This window comes from Moschus berezovskii, chromosome 4 (genome assembly GCF_049115385.1).
Source record: "Moschus berezovskii isolate FMDL1 chromosome 4, NW_MosBer_1.0, whole genome shotgun sequence".
In the NCBI taxonomy this organism is placed as follows: Eukaryota; Metazoa; Chordata; class Mammalia; order Artiodactyla; family Moschidae; genus Moschus; species Moschus berezovskii.
This window is the reverse complement of record NC_142463.1, coordinates 121,082,489-121,091,001: the sequence shown is the minus strand read 5'-3', so window position 1 is coordinate 121,091,001 and position 8,513 is coordinate 121,082,489. Positions and strand designations below refer to the sequence as shown.

The following is an 8,513-nucleotide window of genomic DNA, read 5'->3' as shown; positions in this document are numbered from 1 at the left end:
AAAAACATACAAGCAGCTCCTGCAGCTCAATTCCAGAAAAATAAATGACCTAATCAAAAAATGGGCCAAAGAACTAAACAGACATTTCTCCAAAGAAGACATACAGATGGCTAACAAACACATGAAAAGATGCTCACCATCACTCATTATCAGAGAAACACAAATCAAAACCACAATGAGGCACCATCTCTCTCCAGTCAGAATGGCTGCTATCCAAAAGTCTACAAGCAATAAATGCTGGACAGGGTGTGGAGAGAAGGGAACCCTCTTACACTGTTGGTGGGAATGCAAACTAGTACAACCACTATGGAGAACAGTGTAGATTCCTTAAAAAACTGGAAATAGAACTGCCATATGATCCAGCAATCCCACTCCTGGGCATACACATCGAGGAAACCAGAATTGAAAGAGACACGTGTACCCCAATGCTCATCGCAGCACTGTTTATAATAGCCAGGACATGGAAGCAACCTAGATGTCCATCTGCAGACGAATGGATAAGAAAGCTTTGGTACATATACACAATGGAGTATTACTCAGCCATTAAAAAGAATACATTTGAATCAGTTCTAATGAGGTGGATGAAACTGGAGCCTATTATACAAAGTGAAGTAAGCCAGAAAGAAAAACACCAATACAGTATATTAACGCATACATATGGAATTTGGAAAGATGATAGTGATAACCCTGTATACAAGACAGCAAAAGAGACACAGATGTATAGAACAGTCTTTTGGACTCTGTGGGAGAAGGCGGGGGTGGGATGATCTGAGAGAATAACACTTAAACATGTACATTATCATATGTGAAACAGATCACCAGTCCAGGTTCAATGCGTGAGATAGGGTGCTCGGGGCTGGTGCACTGGGATGACCCAAAGGGATGGGATGGGGAGGAGGTGGGAAGGGGGTTCAGGATGGGGGACACATGTATACCCATGGCTGATTCATGTCAGTGTATGGCAAAAACCACTACAATATTGTAAAGTAATTAGCCTCCAATTAAATAATTTGTCACTCTTTGTGACCCCAAGGACTGCAGCATGCCAGACTCCTCTCTCTTCTACTATCCCCCGAGGTTTGCTCAGACTCATGTTCATTGAGACAGTGATGCTATCTAACCATCTCATCCTCTGCCATCCCCTCTCCTCCTGCCCTCAATCTTTCTCAGCTTCAGAGTCTTTTCCAATGAGTCAGCTATTCACATCAGGTGGCCAAAGTATTGGAGCTTCAGCATCAGTCCTTTCAATGAATATTCAGAGTTGATTTCCTTTAGGATTGATTGGTTTGATTGCCTATTTGAATTCCTTTTATTTCCTTTTCTTGTCTGATTGCTGTAAATAAGACTTCCGATACTATGTTACATATAAGTGGCAAGAGTGGGGTGGAGAGTGAAAGTTGCAGTTGGACATATCTGCATCATGGGTTTGGTTACCAATTTTCATTTCATTATTACATGGTATTTCATCTGTTAAACTGGGCTAGCAATATGAACTTCACAGGGTTTTAAAAAAGGTTTGATAAAATAGTGATAGAAGTTGATGAAATGAAAAGCTCCTAACCCACTACATGATTTGCAGAAGTTCCTTGCAACACATGCAAGTCAAAGAGCATAGTAAAATGGACTAACTAAGTTATAACACTAATCCCTAACTTTCTATTTCATCTTTATAAAGTCTTTTTTTACATATATTTTTCACAGGAAATCTTGCCTTCAACTCATCTTACCAAATAAACTGGAGAAAAGTGAATTGCTCAATATAATTTGCTTATTTAGAGCTGGACCTTGAACCCAGTCCTCTGCTTTGAAAAACTGAGACTTTCAGAATTACCTTCAAATCTTTGATAATGCGCTGGTAGGACACCTGTCCAAACAGTCCCAATTCCAGAGAGGACCTTTTGCATACTGGAAAAGAAAGCGAGCTTTCATAAGGTCTGTCTTGGGGACCTAAGGGAATCATCTTGCTCTCGTCATGCTCGGTTCAGCTACACGTGTAAATGCACAGCTGTATGAGACGCTTCATCAGGCGTCACTGTGCTCCTTGTAGGAAACGCTTTCCAGTGAGCACACTAAGGTACTACTACTTGTTCTATTATTTATGGAAACTGAGCAGCAACTTTACCCTGAGGCAATGTTGTCACTTGGATCATTTATGTCTTGTTTTTAGGCTAAAAGTAAATTTGCAAGCAACTGAGAAAAATGAACAATTGCTTTCTCACAAAATATTGCCATCTTATAAAGAGAGCTAAAACTGAAAGTGTATAGGCATGGCAGGAGAGAATTCTTGGTCTTTAGAACTTTATCTAATATAGTCAGTTCAGTCACTCAGTCGTGTCCGACTCTTTGCGACCCCATGAATCCCAGCATGCCAGGCCTCCCTGTCCATCACCAACTCCCGGAGTTCACTCAAACTCACGTCCATCGAGTCAGTGATGCCATCCAGCCATCTCATCCTCTGTTGTCCCCTTCTCCTCCTGCCCCCAATCGCTCCCAGCATCAGACTCTTTTCCAGTGAGTCAACTCGTCGCATGAGGTGGCCAAAGTATTGGAGCTTCAGCATCAGTCCTTCCAATGAACATCCAGGACTGATCTCCTTTAGAATGGACTGGTTGGATCTCCTTGCAGTCCAAGGGACTCTCAAGAGTCTTCTCCAACACCACAGTTCAAAAGCATCAATTCTTCGGCGATCAGCTTTCTTCACAGTCCAACTCTCACATCCATACACGACCACGGGAAAAACCATAGCCCCCACACCCAAGGTCAGGGGTGGCGGCCGAGAGGAGTTACCCCACGTCCAAGAGGCGGTGGCTGCGTGGGCGCAGGAGGGCCGAGAAGAGCGACTCCACGTTCAAGGTCAGGAGGGGCGGCCTTGAGGAGATACCCCTTGTCCAAGGTAAGGTGCACCGGCTGCGCTTTGCTGGAGCAGCTGTGAAGAGATATCCCATGACCAAGGTAATAGAAACCCAAATAAGATGGTAGGTATTGTGAGGGGGCATCAGAGGGCAGACACACTGAAATCATAGTCACAGAAAACTAGTCGATATGATCACATGGACCACAGCCCTGTCTAACTCATTGAAACTAAGCCATGCCATGTGGGGCCACCCAAGACGGGCGGGTCATGGTGGAGAGGTCTGACAGAATGTGGTCCACAGGAGAAGGGAATGGCAAACCACTTCAGTATACTTGCCTTGAGAACCCCATGAACAGTATCAAAAGACAAAATGATAGGATACTGAATGAGGAATTCCCCGGGTCGGTAGGTGCCCAGTATTCTGCTGGAGATCAGTGGAGAAATAACTCCAAAAAGAATGAAGGGATGGAGCCAGAGCAAAACAAATACCCAGTTGTGGATTTGACTGGTGATAAAGCAAGGTCTGATGCTGTAAAGAGCAATATTGCATAGGAACCTGGAATGTTAGGTCCATGAATCAAGGCAAATTGGAAGTGGTCAAATAGGAGATGGCAAGAGTGAACGTAGCTTGTTTTTTCAGTCCGGCACTGAGTGGCTCTTCGGATCATGTCTGGTGGCTCCGCGGATTATAACAGAGAACATGGCGGCCCAGAGGGAATGGACCCCGATGGTGTCATCGAGAGCAACTGGAATGAGAATGTTGATAACTTTGATGATATGAACTTAAAGGAGTCTCTTCTTTGGGGCATCTATGCTTATGGTTTTGAGAAGCCATCAGCTATTCAGCAGAGAGCTATTATTCCATGTATTAAAGGGTATGATGTGATTGCTCAAGCTCAGTCAGGTACTGGCAAGACAGCCACATTTGCTATTTCCATCCTGCAACAGTTGGAGATTGAGTTCAAGGAGACCCAAGCACTAGTATTGGCCCCCACCAGAGAACTGGCTCAACAGATCCAAAAGGTAATTCTGGCACTTGGAGATTATATGGGAGCAACTTGTCATGCCTGCATTGGTGAAACAAATGTTCGAAATGAAATGCAAAAACTGCAGGCTGAAGCACCACACATTGTTGTTGGAACACCAGGGAGAGTGTTTGATATGTTAAACAGGAGATATCTTTCTCCAAAATGGATCAAAATGTTCGTTTTGGATGAAGCAGATGAAATGCTGAGCCGAGGGTTTAAGGATCAAATCTGTGAGATTTTCCAAAAATTAAATACTAGTATTCAGGTGGTGTTGCTTTCTGCCACAATGCCAACGGATGTGTTGGAAGTGACCAAAAAATTCATGAGAGATCCAATTCGAATTTTGGTGAAAAAGGAAGAATTGACCCTTGAAGGAATCAAACAGTTTTATATTAATGTTGAAAGAGAGGAATGGAAGTTGGATACACTTTGTGACTTGTACGAGACACTGACAATTACACAGGCTGTTATTTTTCTTAATACAAGGTGCAAGGTGGACTGGCTCACAGAGAAAATGCATGCCAGGGACTTCACAGTTTCTGCCCTGCATGGTGACATGGACCAGAAAGAAAGAGATGTTATCATGAGGGAATTCCGATCAGGGTCAAGCCATGTTCTGATCACTACTGACTTGTTGACTCGTGGAATTGATGTGCAACAAGTGTCATTGGTTATAAACTATGATCTACCTACCAATCGTGAAAACTATATTCACAGAATTGGCAGAGGGGGTCGATTTGGGAGGAAAGGTGTGGCTATAAACTTTGTTACTGAAGAAGACAAGAGGATTCTGCGTGACATTGAGACTTTCTACAATACTACAGTGGAGGAAATGCCAATGAATGTGGCCGACCTTATTTAATTCCTGGGATGAGATAGTTTTGAATGCAGTGCTCGCTGTTGCTGAATAGGCGATCACAACGTGCATTGTGCTTCTTTCTTTGGGAATATTTGAATCTTGTCTCGATGCTCATAACGGATCAGAAATACAGATTTTGATAGCAAAGCGACATTAGTCGTGAGCTGTTGTGAGAAAAGTCATTGGCTTTATCCTCTTTAGAGTTAGACTGTTGGGGTGGGTATAAAAGATGGGGTCTGTAAAATCTTTCTTTCTTAGAAATTTATTTCCTAGTTCTGTAGAAATGGTTGTATTAGATGTTCTCTATCATTTAATAATATACTTGTGGACTAAAAGATATAAGTGCTGTATAAAATCAGCCAATTATGTTAAACTAGCATATCTGCCTTTATTGTGTTTGCCATTAGCCTGAATAGAATGGCCTTTAAAATTGATTTTTTTTTAGCATTTGAATGCATTTTGTTTGGTATTATATTTATTCAATAAAGCATTTAATTAGTGCTAAGTGTGAACTGGACCCTGTTGCTAAGCCCCAGCAAGCAATCATCCTAGGTAGGGTTAAACCCCCAGTAAAATTGCCATATTGCACATGTCTTAATGAAGTTTGAATGTTAAATAAATTGTATATTCACTTTAAAAAAAAAAAAAAGAGTGAACGTAGACATTCTAGGAATCAGTGAATTAAAATGGACTGGAATGGGTGAATTTAACTCAGGTGACCATTATATCTACTACTGTGGGCAGGAATCCCTTAGAAGAAGTGGAGTAGCCATCATGGTCAACAAAAGAGTCCGAAATGCAGTACTTGGATGCAATCTTAAAAATGACAGAATGATATCTGTTCGTTTCCAAGGCAAACCATTCAATATTACAGTAATCTAAGCCTATGCCCAACCAGGAACACTGAAGAAGCCAAAGTTGAATGGTTCTATGAAGACCTACAAGACCTTTTAGAACTAACACCCAAAAAAGATGTCCTTTTCATTATAGGGGACTGGTATACAAAAGAAGGAAGTCAAGAAACACCTGGAGTAACAGGCAAATTTGGCCTTGGAGCACGGAATGAAGCAGAGCAAAGGCTAATAGAGTTTTGCCAAGAGAACGCACTGGTCATAGCAAACTGTATGTAGCCTTCACTTTACCTGGGGAGGGGTTGGCGGGGTGGCAGTGGAGGAGAAATAGGTCAAAAGGAAACCTTTTTTCCTACCAGTCTCAGTGTTTGTTGAAATAATATATAGATGTTTCTACAAAACACGAAAAAGGTTTTTAAGATTTTGAAAATGGCTATATTGACTCTACAGATCAATTTAGGGAGTGTTAATGTTAAGTCTTCCAAACCATGAATGTGGGCTATCTTTTAAACACACTATTTGTGTTTCTGAGAATTTATCCTTTTTCTATAAGTTATCTAATTCATTGATTTATAGTTTTTCATAGAAGTCCCTTGCAACTCTTTTTATTTCTCTGGGATCTGTGGTGATTCTACTTTCATTCTTGGTTTCAGTAATTTGAATCGTCTCTCATTTTTTTTCTTTGTCAGGCAAGCTAAAACTTTATCAATTTTGTTGATTTTTTCAGAGAACAAACTTTCAGTTTTTGGAATTTTTCTCTTGCTTTCTATCCCCTATCCCATTTATTTCATCTCTAAAATCTTTGTTATTTCTTTTTTTTTTTTTTCTGCTTGCTTTGTTCAGCAGGCTCTTCTTTTTCTAAAATCCTAAGGTGAAATGTAAGTTATTGATTTGAGATCTTATGTTTTATCATAGGCATTCACAGCTATAAATGTCCATCTGAACACTACTTTAGCTGCATTCAAAAGTTTTAGTATATTTTATTTTCATCACCTAAAAATGTTTTCTAATTTCCATCGTGATTCGATGTTTGACTCATTGATTAATTAGGCATATTTTATTTAATTATGCACATTTGTGTATTTCCCAGATTTCCTTCTGTTACTGATTTCTAATCATATTTCTTTGTGAACAGAGAATGCACTTTGTGTGATTTAAGTCTTTATGTATAGATTGAGACTTCTTTTATGACTTAATATCTCTTAGGTGCTGCTGCTGCTGCTGCTGCTAAGTCGCTTCAGTCATGTCTGACTCTGTGCAACCCCATAGATGGCAGCCCACTAGGCAGAGCATATGTATATTTATGCTGGAGAAGTTTCCCTGTGTACTTGAGAAGGATGTATATTCTGCTACTGTTGGGTTCAGTTCAGTTCAGTCGCTCAGTTGTGTCCGACTCTTTGCAATCCCATGGACTGCAGCACACCAGGCCTCCCTGTCCATCACTAACTCCTGGAGTTTACTCAAACTCATGTCCATTGAGTTGGTGATGCCATCCAACCACCTCATCCTCATCCCCTTCTCCTGCTTTCAATCTTTCCCAACATCAGAGTCTTCTCAGATGAGTCAATTCTTTGCATCAGGTGGCCAAAGTATTGGAGTTTCAGCTTCAGAATCAGTTCTTCCAATAAATATTCAGGACTGATTTCCTTTAGGATGGACTGGTTGGATCTCCTTGCAGTCCAGAGGACTCTCAAGAGTCTCCTCCAACACCACAGTTCAAAAGCATCAATTCTTTGGTGCTCAGCTTTCTTTATAGTCCAACTCTCACATCTATACATGACTATTGGGAAAACCATAGTTTTTACTAGATGTTGGCAAAGTAATGTCTCTGCTTTTTAATATGCTGTCTAGATTGGTCATTACTTTTCTTCCAAGGAGTAAGTATTTTGTAATTTCATGGCTGAAGTCACTATCTGCAGTGATTTTGGAGCCCCCCAAAATAAAGTCTCTCTCTGTTTCCACTGTTTTCCCATCTTTTTGCCATGAAGCGATGGGACTGGATGCCACAATCTTAATTGGGTGGGGTATTCTTATAGATGTCTGTCAGGTCTAGTTGGTTTATAGTGTTATTCTGTAGTATTGTCTAGTATTGTTCCTCTATTTGTTTGTTAATTTTCTAACTATTTGTTTCATCTATTGTTGAAAGTAGGATATTGATATCTCGAATTATTATCGTTGAATTGTCAAATCTCCCTTTGAGTCTGTCAGTTTTACTTTTCATATTTTCAGTCTGTTATTAGGTGATACAAGACTTGATTCCTGTTCAGACTTCTAAAAAGATGATTTTGACAATTTTTGCCAGTTTCCTCAGTGCTTTCATGGACGGAGAGTTTTCAGAGGTCTTTATTCCATCATTTTTTGGTTGGCATCAATCTGAGATAATAGGTTTTGCTGATGGATTTCTTGTTGTTTGGGAGATAAAGAGAGGAGGCAAAGATCTGGGATGTGAACAGTTATTATATGACATTACCATTTTTCTAATATGGGGAAGACTCTACGAAGATAAGATTTTTAAGAGAGAGGGTCAGGAGTTCAATTTTGTGCATATTGGCTTTGCCCATTAACTTGTATCACCACTAGCTGTCCGAGGAGAGATGCCAAATAGGCAACCTATTTACAAGTTTGAAGCTCAGGCTAGAAGTCCAGGCTGCAGGTATAAAATTGTAGGCAAAGACCAGGAAACTCTGTGTCTCCAGGCTTACACTTATAATTCCACTTAAGATTCTTCAGGACTAGGAAAACTACATATCGTCCCTCAAATATGCCAAACACTGTTGTATTCTTTTGCTTTTGCTTGAATCACTCTTCTTGCCAAACACTTTCTTGCTCATTCCTTAAAACTGGCCCTTCTTAAAAAACCCAGATGGAGTTCTGTCTTCACCACAAGCCCTTCTCACAAACAGAATCTTCAGCTACTTGCT

At 40.6% G+C, this 8,513-nt stretch overlaps 1 pseudogene; it reads left to right on the top strand.

Annotated features, from left to right (window-relative positions):
* Window positions 1–3,501: 3,501 nt before the first annotated feature.
* Window positions 3,502–5,162, top strand: LOC129541523 (eukaryotic initiation factor 4A-II pseudogene; annotated as a pseudogene).
* Window positions 5,163–8,513: the final 3,351 nt, after the last annotated feature.